The sequence below is a fragment of the Cibotium barometz genome, chromosome 26, assembly GCF_041138505.1.
Source record: "Cibotium barometz isolate CiBa-2024 chromosome 26, ASM4113850v1, whole genome shotgun sequence".
Taxonomy (NCBI): domain Eukaryota; kingdom Viridiplantae; phylum Streptophyta; class Polypodiopsida; order Cyatheales; family Cibotiaceae; genus Cibotium; species Cibotium barometz.
In genome coordinates this window covers 17,855,313-17,868,742 of record NC_141071.1, presented here as the reverse complement: position 1 = coordinate 17,868,742, position 13,430 = coordinate 17,855,313, and positions in this window count along the sequence as shown.

Here is a 13,430-nt window from a genome sequence, read left to right as displayed (position 1 = left end):
AAAATCTCCTTTGCAATACTTGCGTTGAGAGAGAAAAATACCCTGAGGAGTCTACCAAACTTCAAAACCAAGGAAAAATGAAGAACTCAAGGTTGATCAACTCAAACTCATGGCTAAGATCAGCCACCATGACAAACAAAATCCAACTCTTATGACTTCCTATAAAGATCAAGCCATCCACATACACAATGATAATGACAAATAAGACCATCTTTAACAAATAAGACCATCTTTAACAAAAATGTAAAGATTGGAACATGAATGTGATCACCAAAGACCAACCACCAATGACCAATCTTCAGAAAGAAGGTGTCAATGCACTAGTACCACACACGATGAGCCTACTTCAATCCATATAGATCTTTACAAAGTTGGTACACAATATGCGCAACAACAATATCAAGTGGTTGCTCAACATAGACCTCCTCTTGAAGGTCACCATTAAGAAGAGCAGATTTGACATCCATCTATAAAATAGGCCACCCACCCATGATGGGTAAGAAGAGCCAAAATAATCCTAATGGTAGTAATCGACACTGTAGGAATAAAAGCCTCATCAAAATCAACACTAACTCTCTAGGAGTAGCCCTTCACAACAAGATGTTCTTCGTGTTTGTCTAAAGTTCCATCCTCATAATACTTGTTCTTATAGACCCAACGAACTTTGATTACCTTGCATTGAGGTGGACGTGGTACAAGAACCCAAGTACTATTGTGCTTAATGGAATCAAGCTCTGTCTGCATAGTAATAATCCAAGGTGGAGAAGAAAGTGTATCCTCAGAGAGGAAGGCTCAGTAGAGGTGAAGGAAGAATGGTAGACATCAAGGCAAAATTCAGAAAGTGATTATCCTCAACAGCATGCTTTTAGACCGAGTAACATGATGAGAATGACTTTCACTAGATTTCGGAAATTGACGAAGGCCTGAATCTTTCATAGTCTCATATAACCAACGAGGAACCCTCTTGGTGAGGATCCTCCTCAATAACCTCTATATTTGAATCTAAAGAAGCCCCCTTTGAAACCAAAGGTGGTAGAGGAGCTGAGACAAGAGGCAGAGGAGCAGCCAAAGTAGAAGGCTGAGCTAAAGGAGAAGGACCCGGAGATGAAGTTGAAGGTAGAGGAAGAAGCTCACTCTTATAAGGTACATGAAGGACACTCATCAAAAATAACATCATAACATCATGATTGATGGTGGCTAGTAAGTTGTAGTTGCAGGATCCCAAAGTTCATAGGCCTTGGATATAGAATTATACCCAAGGAAAATGTGCGGCATGGATTTAGAATCCAACTTAGAGTGATGCTCTTTAGTTACATGCACATAAGCCTTGCAACCAAATATTGGGAGATAAGCACAAGAGGGTTTGATGCCCAATAATGCCTCATACGAGTTTTACCTATGGTACAACTGATGTAGGCAATCTATTCCAAATGTGAACTCCAATAGCTGATGCCTCAGCCTATTATTTCTTGGCCAAGCCACTATGCTCAAGTATAGTCCTCGACCCATCTCAATGACAGACTAATTCTTACATCCACAAAAAACCCATTCTAGGATGGAGGATAAGTTGTAGTAAACTAGCATCGCGAATGCAAAGATTCTTCAAATACTTGTCAATACACAAAGATTTTGCCTTCTTGGAGTCCCATTGTTTTTCCCACTTTGACTTTCCAATCATGAAATATGGATAAAGATTGATCCTTAGACTGAAGAAAGAAAGCCCAAGTATACTTGGAGTAGTCAGGTGTCAACAATAATCATCATATGTAAAGAGCCTTATTCAAAGATTTTGTAGACATAGGACAACACAAGTCTACATGAACAAGCTCGAGTGGTTTGGTAGATATGTTAGGGAAAGGTAATCGATGTTGCTTGCCATGGAGAAATGGTTGTGCACACACCAACTGGGGTACTGATGGATGATTAAGCATCAACCAAACCATGTTTATATGCCTATTGCAAATAAAAGAAGCTCAAGTGGCAAAAGCATGCATGCCATAACACAGAATCTGTAGACGTAGAATGCAAGGCCAAAGTAGAGGTGCATAAAATAGGAATAGTACCAGCACCTTTGATGGAAATTGTAAAAGAGTCATCGAGACTGATGGTTGCTTAGAGAAGGAAGAACACCAATCATGATGATTAGTGTGTGAGAAGTTGTGCTACTATCTATAATCCAAGCATGAAACCTGAAAGAGATGAAAGTTGATGAAAGTCAAAGTGGGGCTATCAATGTAGATAAACAACTGATCAATAGTAGTTGAAGTAGATGCAGACACCTCAAAGCCATATCACCTCAGTTTTTGCAGTAGAACAAACAACACAATATTCTGCCTTTGAGGAGGATAATGCAATAGTGGGTTGCTTTTTACTACTCAAGGAAATAGCACCAGAACCACGTGTAAACCAATAACATGCAGTCGATTGGTGAGTGTTAATATCACCAACCTAGTGAGAATCAGAATAGCCAACTAACCGATCCCCCTTCCACCAATAGAAGATACCCCGATCAAGAAAATTATTCAAATAGTGCAGGATGCACTGGCAGGTGGGATTTGTGAGGGTCAGCTGAAAATGAACTCAAGACACAAACAAAAAAGTAAACATCCAATCTAGAATGAGTAATCCAAATCAAAGATTTGACAATCTACCTTTATAGAGCATGATCACATGGTGGTGAAGCAAATCTTAGCATTAGGGTCCATCGAAGAAGAGATGGAACCATGCACCTTGAAATGCTATAAAATCTCCTTTGCAATACTTGCGTTGAGAGAGAAAAATACCCTGAGGAGTCTACCAAACTTCAAAACCAAGGAAAAATGAAGAACTCAAGGTTGATCAACTCAAACTCATGGCTAAGATCAGCCACCATGACAAACAAAATCCAACTCTTATGACTTCCTATAAAGATCAAGCCATCCACATACACAATGATAATGACAAATAAGACCATCTTTAACAAATAAGACCATCTTTAACAAAAATGTAAAGATTGGAACATGAATGTGATCACCAAAGACCAACCACCAATGACCAATCTTCAGAAAGAAGGTGTCAATGCACTAGTACCACACACGATGAGCCTACTTCAATCCATATAGATCTTTACAAAGTTGGTACACAATATGCGCAACAACAATATCAAGTGGTTGCTCAACATAGACCTCCTCTTGAAGGTCACCATTAAGAAGAGCAGATTTGACATCCATCTATAAAATAGGCCACCCACCCATGATGGGTAAGAAGAGCCAAAATAATCCTAATGGTAGTAATCGACACTGTAGGAATAAAAGCCTCATCAAAATCAACACTAACTCTCTAGGAGTAGCCCTTCACAACAAGATGTTCTTCGTGTTTGTCTAAAGTTCCATCCTCATAATACTTGTTCTTATAGACCCAACGAACTTTGATTACCTTGCATTGAGGTGGACGTGGTACAAGAACCCAAGTACTATTGTGCTTAATGGAATCAAGCTCTGTCTGCATAGTAATAATCCAAGGTGGAGAAGAAAGTGTCTCCTCAGAGAGGAAGGCTCAGTAGAGGTGAAGGAAGAATGGTAGACATCAAGGCAAAATTCAGAAAGTGATTATCCTCAACAGCATGCTTTTAGACCGAGTAACATGATGAGAATGACTTTCACTAGATTTCGGAAATTGACGAAGGCCTGAATCTTTCATAGTCTCATATAACCAACGAGGAACCCTCTTGGTGAGGATCCTCCTCAATAACCTCTATATTTGAATCTAAAGAAGTCCCCTTTGAAACCAAAGGTGGTAGAGGAGCTGAGACAAGAGGCAGAGGAGCGAACAGGGGGATCTCACAAGAACAAACAACACGATATTCTGCCTTTGAGGAGGATAATGCAATAGTGGGTTGCTTTTTACTACTCAAGGAAATAGCACCAGAACCACGTGTAAACCAATAACATGCAGTCGATTGGTGAGTGTTAATATCACCAACCTAGTGAGAATCAAAATAGCCAACTAACCGATCCCCCTTCCACCAATAGAAGATACCCCGATCAAGAAAATTATTCAAATAGTGCAGGATGCACTGGCAGGTGGGATTTGTGAGGGTCAGCTGAAAATGAACTCAAGACACAAACAAAAAAGTAAACATCCAATCTAGAATGAGTAATCCAAATGAAAGATTTGACAATCTACCTTTATAGAGCATGATCACATGGTGGTGAAGCAAATCTTAGCATTAGGGTCCATCGAAGAAGAGATGGAACCATGCACCTTGAAATGCTATAAAATCTCCTTTGCAATACTTGCGTTGAGAGAGAAAAATACCCTGAGGAGTCTACCAAACTTCAAAACCAAGGAAAAATGAAGAACTCAAGGTTGATCAACTCAAACTCATGGCTAAGATCAGCCACCATGACAAACAAAATCCAACTCTTATGACTTCCTATAAAGATCAAGCCATCCACATACACAATGATAATGACAAATAAGACCATCTTTAACAAATAAGACCATCTTTAACAAAAATGTAAAGATTGGAACATGAATGTGATCACCAAAGACCAACCACCAATGACCAATCTTCAGAAAGAAGGTGTCAATGCACTAGTACCACACACGATGAGCCTACTTCAATCCATATAGATCTTTACAAAGGTGGTACACAATATGCGCAACAACAATATCAAGTGGTTGCTCAACATAGACCTCCTCTTGAAGGTCACCATTAAGAAGAGCAGATTTGACATCCATCTATAAAATAGGCCACCCACCCATGATGGGTAAGAAGAGCCAAAATAATCCTAATGGTAGTAATCGACACTGTAGGAATAAAAGCCTCATCAAAATCAACACTAACTCTCTAGGAGTAGCCCTTCACAACAAGATGTTCTTCGTGTTTGTCTAAAGTTCCATCCTCATAATACTTGTTCTTATAGACCCAACGAACTTTGATTACCTTGCATTGAGGTGGACGTGGTACAAGAACCCAAGTACTATTGTGCTTAATGGAATCAAGCTCTGTCTGCATAGTAATAATCCAAGGTGGAGAAGAAAGTGTCTCCTCAGAGAGGAAGGCTCAGTAGAGGTGAAGGAAGAATGGTAGACATCAAGGCAAAATTCAGAAAGTGATTATCCTCAACAGCATGCTTTTAGACCGAGTAACATGATGAGAATGACTTTCACTAGATTTCGGAAATTGACGAAGGCCTGAATCTTTCATAGTCTCATATAACCAACGAGGAACCCTCTTGGTGAGGATCCTCCTCAATAACCTCTATATTTGAATCTAAAGAAGCCCCCTTTGAAACCAAAGGTGGTAGAGGAGCTGAGACAAGAGGCAGAGGAGCAGCCAAAGTAGAAGGCTGAGCTAAAGGAGAAGGACCCGGAGATGAAGTTGAAGGTAGAGGAAGAAGCTCACTCTTATAAGGTACATGAAGGACACTCATCAAAAATAACATCATAACATCATGATTGATGGTGGCTAGTAAGTTGTAGTTGCAGGATCCCAAAGTTCATAGGCCTTGGATATAGAAATATACCCAAGGAAAATGTGCGGCATGGATTTAGAATCCAACTTAGAGTGATGCTCTTTAGTTACATGCACATAAGCCTTGCAACCAAATATTGGGAGATAAGCACAAGAGGGTTTGATGCCCAATAATGCCTCATACGAGTTTTACCTATGGTACAACTGATGTAGGCAATCTATTCCAAATGTGAACTCCAATAGCTGATGCCTCAGCCTATAATTTCTTGGCCAAGCCACTATGCTCAAGTATAGTCCTCGACCCATCTCAATGACAGACTAATTCTTACATCCACAAAAAACCCATTCTAGGATGGAGGATAAGTTGTAGTAAACTAGCATCGCGAATGCAAAGATTCTTCAAATACTTGTCAAACTCATGTGAGAGAAACTCTCCCCCTTTATCAATACACAAAGATTTTGCCTTCTTGGAGTCCCATTGTTTTTCCCACTTTGACTTTCCAGTCATGAAATATGGATAAAGATTGATCCTTAGACTGAAGAAAGAAAGCCCAAGTATACTTGGAGTAGTCAGGCGTCAACAATAATCATCATATGTAAAGAGCCTTATTCAAAGATTTTGTAGACATAGGACAACACAAGTCTACATGAACAAGCTCGAGTGGTTTGGTAGATATGTGCGATGCCTCCTTTAGGGAAAGGTAATCGATGTTGCTTGCCATGGAGAAATGGTTGTGCACACACCAACTGGGGTACTGATGGATGATTAAGCATCAACCAAACCATGTTTATATGCCTATTGCAAATAAAAGAAGCTCAAGTGGCAAAAGCATGCATGCCATAACACAGAATCTGTAGACGTAGAATGCAAGGCCAAAGTAGAGGTGCATAAAATAGGAATAGTACCAGCACCTTTGATGGAAATTGTAAAAGAGTCATCGAGACTGATGGTTGCTTAGAGAAGGAAGAACACCAATCATGATGATTAGTGTGTGAGAAGTTGTGCTACTATCTATAATCCAAGCATGAAACCTGAAAGAGATGAAAGTTGATGAAAGTCAAAGTGGGGCTATCAATGTAGATAAACAACTGATCAATAGTAGTTGAAGTAGATGCAGACACCTCAAAGCCATATCACCTCAGTTTTTGCAGTAGAACAAACAACACGATATTCTGCCTTTGAGGAGGATAATGCAATAGTGGGTTGCTTTTTACTACTCAAGGAAATAGCACCAGAACCACGTGTAAACCAATAACATGCAGTCGATTGGTGAGTGTTAATATCACCAACCTAGTGAGAATCAGAATAGCCAACTAACCGATCCCCCTTCCACCAATAGAAGATACCCCGATCAAGAAAATTATTCAAATAGTGCAGGATGCACTGGCAGGTGGGATTTGTGAGGGTCAGCTGAAAATGAACTCAAGACACAAACAAAAAAGTAAACATCCAATCTAGAATGAGTAATCCAAATGAAAGATTTGACAATCTACCTTTATAGAGCATGATCACATGGTGGTGAAGCAAATCTTAGCATTAGGGTCCATCGAAGAAGAGATGGAACCATGCACCTTGAAATGCTATAAAATCTCCTTTGCAATACTTGCGTTGAGAGAGAAAAATACCCTGAGGAGTCTACCAAACTTCAAAACCAAGGAAAAATGAAGAACTCAAGGTTGATCAACTCAAACTCATGGCTAAGATCAGCCACCATGACAAACAAAATCCAACTCTTATGACTTCCTATAAATATCAAGCCATCCACATACACAATGATAATGACAAATAAGACCATCTTTAACAAATAAGACCATCTTTAACAAAAATGTAACGGGCGATTCCACCAGGATAATTTTTTTACTCTAACGTAGTCAAGATCATTACTGATCACGCTGATCCAACTGCACCTATAAAGATACTCGGTCGGATCAAGGAAGAAACTTGCACTTGGATCATTGGGATCAACGCTTTTTTCCCCATCAAATGGCACAGCCGTTGATTCCTATCCATAGAACAATTACTATCCGGGACTTACTTCATCTATCGTAATAACAGAAATTGAGTCTCGGTTTACGGATCCATCAGTCCAGCCTAACCCCATCCGATCCCATGGGTTAGCCAACCGCCCAACCACTGTAGTGATGGGATCCAATTTGGAATTTGGTTAGGTTTTGTCCCGGGTACCAAGGAAAAGAGTTCCAAGGCCCCCTAGCCGGAATTTCATGCAAACATAAAACTAGCCACACCACTTACACACCCAATATGAAAATTGCCTTTTTCTTAGCATCAGCTAACTTTAAAACAATCCTTTAATGAAACCATAGTACCACTGATCACAATCTCCCAATTTATCCAGTTGATTCATAATTTCCCATCATTCCTTCATCAGAGTATCTATGGCATCATTGGCAACTAGAACGCTCACCACCTGTCCACACAGAGGCCGTTTCCATAGTTCCTAGCCCATAATACTCGGCAATATAATCACTTATCAAGATGGACTCTCGTTGAAGATCAGCAAGATCAACCAACAGATCCATATAAAAGAGCCATGGACTCATCCGTTGAGGACCAGCAAGGTCAGTCAACCAGATCCATGCCCGGTTTCACAAAACAACTCTTACTCCTTGTTCCAATATCTATCTCGACGCACGCGTGGGTATCCTAGGCGACCCAGAGCCCGAGCACCGTATGGTCAGCACCCTCTAGGATCCTTCGCAGGTGACCTAGCGCTTCACTCATAGGCCGCTTCCTTGGTCCCTCATCCACCGTACCGGAAGCTCACCATTTTAATCGAACCGAGGCTGGTCAAGACCTCGGTCGACCTTGCTACGTGAGACGTCCTCCATTGACTCTCCGTCAGCAGTTGCAACTTTATCAGTTAGGTCTCCACGACCTTAATCACAAGACGGTCAAAATGCTTCCCCAGCATTCTTGACATAAAACAGCCATTTACAAACAGCATTTACAAACAGTTTACAAATACAGTTTCTATATTAACTCTCATTTTTCCACATTATCCCTCATTAATCCACATTACTTATTCCACATTCCATGTATATGTGTACTCATCCAATCACCTCCTTTTCCATCTCTTCACTTCAGATTCCTTCACATCACATATCATATATTCACATCCATATCCACATCCATACATCCACATCCACATCCACATTCACATCCATACATCCACATCTACATGCTTATCTCCATTTTCACATCCTCATTTATACATCCACATCCCATATCCACATTCATACATACACATCCATATCCACATCCACATCCACATCCACATTCACATCCACGCATCCACATCTACATGCTTACCTCCATTTTCACATCCTCATTTATACATCCACATCCCATATCCACATTCATACATACACATCCATACATCCACATCTACATCCACATACATACATACATCCACATCCACATTCCACATTCACATCTATACATCCACATCTACATTCACATTCACATACATCCACATCCACATTCCCATACATCCACATCTATACATCCACACTCCACATTCACATCTACATTCACATTCACATACATGCATCCACATCTACATGCTTACCTCCATTTTCACATCCTCATTTATACATCCACATCCCATATCCACATTCATACATACACATCCATACATCCACATCTACATCCACATACATACATACATCCACATCCACATTCCACATTCACATCTATACATCCACATCTACATTCACATTCACATACATCCACATCCACATTCCCATACATCCACATCTATACATCCACATTCCACATTCACATCTACATTCACATTCACATACATGCATCCACATTCCCATACATCCACATCTATACATCCACATCTACATCCACATACATACATACATCCACATCCACATTCCACATTCACATCTATACATCCACATCTACATCCACATTCACATACATCCACATCCACATTTTCATTCACATCTATACATCCACATCCATTCACATCTATACATCCACATCTACATCCACATTTACATCTATGTATATACATCTTCATGCATATATCCATTTTCATGTTCATACATCCACACTCCCATCTCCATATCCACACATCCACATACATACATCCATTTTCACATTCCCATTTATATAACCCCATATACCTTCACATCTAATCTTTTACATCACATCCATTCTCGCCCTATCACAACCCATATACATCTTATCCTATCACATACACTTCTTACCTCATCCCCCCATACACATCTTAATTCATCTTATCACATCCTAACTTATTTCATAAGCATCTTATCACCTCTTATCACACCTCTTATCACATCCTATCACTTTCCATACGCATCTTATCAATTCTTATCACATCTCATACACCTCTTATCACATCTTATCACATTTCATATCTCTTTTTTTTTTAAAAAGAGAATTCTTTTATTTGATATAAGATTTCTCTACACATTTATTTATACATAAATTCCATTTAAGGAGACACACTTTCGAAATTAAAATCAATCTTCTTATGCATGATTTCAATTTGGTAGGGAATTATACTTTTAGAATAAAAGAATTTCTCTTATGCATCTAAGTTAAGCATAAAATCCAATTATGAGGAAAATCATACTTTTAGTATAAAAAGAATATCTTTTATGCATACCTATATGCATGAAATCCAATATGATAAAAGTAACACTTTTGATATAAAAATTTTTCCTTTATGCATACTTCTATGCATGAAAATTAAAAATGATAAAAGTAACACTTTTGATATAAAAATTTTCCTTTATGCATACTTCTATGCATGAAAATTAAAAATGATAAAAGTAACACTTTTGATATAAAAATTTTCCTTTATGCATACTTCTATGCATGAAAATTAAAAATGATAAAAGTAACACTTTTGATATAAAAATTTATCCATTATGCATACTTCTATGCATGAAAATAAAAATGGTAAAAATAACACTTTTGATATAAAAATTTATCCTTTATGCATAATATTAAAATTCAATTTCTCCATGATTATAATGAAATTCTTTCAATTAATCTAGGATGATGATTCCTAGAATATGGTAGGAAGTCCTCTTTTTATGCTTTGAATGAAAATTTTTTATGCATAATTTTTATAAAAATTTTGCCATAGCTCCGCTGCTATGACTGATAAATCTCAATTTTTCTAAGGGATAAAGCTTATCATTAAGGAAATAATTAAAATGATTCTCTAATTGGATCCTTAATCCATAATGGATTGAATCATCAATATACATAAACTAAAAGCATAAGAAAAAGCCATTAATTTGGCCTCAAGCATAGCTTAATCTTGGGTTAAGGAAAAGCTTTATGAAAAGCTTGATTTGGATTGAGAATGGGTCATGAGTATGACCATTTCTTGAGTGAGAGAGAGAATTTACATAAGAATCATTAGAATTTAAACATAAATGAAAATTAACTTCAATAGCATTTATTAAATTATGTAACTCTTCACTACTATTCAAACTTCAATAGCATTTAAAAAAAACCATACCAATTAAACTTCTCAAGCTTGAGAGGGGTTGAGAAGAGAGAAACATTGAGAAATTATAGAAAGATGAATATTCACTAATTACCTTACAACTTGCTTGATTCTTTGTTCACGGTAGAGGCCCCCAACCAATCAATTGGTTAAGTATGTTGATGGAGCCACTAATGGGGATTGAAGAAAGAGGGAAGCTCCAAAAACTAGTGAATTATTAAATGAATTCACAGTTCTTGGCTTAGGTGGAGTAGAGTAACGATGCATAAACACTATATATTTTTCAACAAGGGTGAGGCTTCTATTTATAGGAAAAATTGAGCTCCTAACCAAACAAACTGATTCTAGAATTTTCTAAATCAGTTTGGTCAATATTTGACCATTTTTAGGTCAGTTAAGCTAACTTTTTGGAACTAGACTTGAATGAGGAGAGAGGAGAGATGAAATATCTCAATTTTTATGAGTTTAAAACTCATTCAAGCATGTGAAATATGCACCTCCTTTAAAGAACTCCCCTTCCTTACATATGTCATATTTTTAATATTGCTCATAGTTTTTTTACTAATAAACCTTGTACATTTTCAACTCTTCATCTTATGTGAAATATGCACCTCCTTTAAAGAACTCCCCTTCCTTACATATGTCATACTTTTAATATTGCTCATAATTTTTTACTAATAAACCTTGTACATTTTCAACTCTTCATCTTATGTGAAATATGCACCTCCTTTAAAGAACTCCCCTTCCTTACATATGTCATACTTTTAATATTGCTCATAATTTTTTACTAATAAACCTTGTACATTTTCAACTCTTCATCTTATGTGAGTATTTACTCATTTTTGGGTATCTTCTTTTTCAAATTGGATTTATCTCCTCCCTACACATGGATTGATGCTATTGGTCCATAGGAACCTTAATTGGACCATAATCCAAAAATTTCTGAAAATCTAGACCCTTAGACTAAGGTCCTTTATACACATTTCCAATTAATTCCAATTGCACATTGGAAAGTTCTTTTTGAATTTCTGTTTCAGGGAAACTTATTTTAATAAGATGAGATAATTTTCTATCCAAAAATATTAAAAATCTGAATATTCTCTCTCTAGAATATTTTCTCTCTCTAGGTTAAAACAGTTAGAAACAAGTCTTTTATATTTCTGAAGAGGGATTGATTACAGGGAAAGATACTAGACATCAAAAAGGGGGTGGGAGAGGAATCTTACATCTATAATCCAAGCATGAAACCTGAAAGAGATGAAAGTTGATGAAAGTCAAAGTGGGGCTATCAATGTAGATAAACAACTGATCAATAGTAGTTGAAGTAGATGCAGACACCTCAAAGCCATATCACCTCAGTTTTTGCAGTAGAACAAACAACACGATATTCTGCCTTTGAGAAGGATAATGCAATAGTGGGTTGCTTTTTACTACTCAAGGAAATAGCACCAGAACCACGTGTAAACCAATAACATGCAGTCGATTGGTGAGTGTTAATATCACCAACCTAGTGAGAATCAGAATAGCCAACTAACCGATCCCCCTTCCACCAATAGAAGATACCCCGATCAAGAAAATTATTCAAATAGTGCAGGATGCACTGGCAGGTGGGATTTGTGAGGGTCAGCTGAAAATGAACTCAAGACACAAACAAAAAAGTAAACATCCAATCTAGAATGAGTAATCCAAATCAAAGATTTGACAATCCACCTTTATAGAGCATAATCACATGGTGGTGAAGCAAATCTTAGCATTAGGGTCCATCGAAGAAGAGATGGAACCATGCACCTTGAAATGCTATAAAATCTCCTTTGCAATACTTGCGTTGAGAGAGAAAAATACCCTGAGGAGTCTACCAAACTTCAAAACCAAGGAAAAATGAAGAACTCAAGGTTGATCAACTCAAACTCATGGCTAAGATCAGCCACCATGACAAACAAAATCCAACTCTTATGACTTCCTATAAAGATCAAGCCATCCACATACACAATGATAATGACAAATAAGACCATCTTTAACAAATAAGACCATCTTTAACAAAAATGTAAAGATTGGAACATGAATGTGATCACCAAAGACCAACCACCAATGACCAATCTTCAGAAAGAAGGTGTCAATGCACTAGTACCACACACGATGAGCCTACTTCAATCCATATAGATCTTTACAAAGGTGGTACACAATATGCGCAACAACAATATCAAGTGGTTGCTCAACATAGACCTCCTCTTGAAGGTCACCATTAAGAAGAGCAGATTTGACATCCATCTATAAAATAGGCCACCCACCCATGATGGGTAAGAAGAGCCAAAATAATCCTAATGGTAGTAATCGACACTGTAGGAATAAAAGCCTCATCAAAATCAACACTAACTCTCTAGGAGTAGCCCTTCACAACAAGATGTTCTTCGTGTTTGTCTAAAGTTCCATCCTCATAATACTTGTTCTTATAG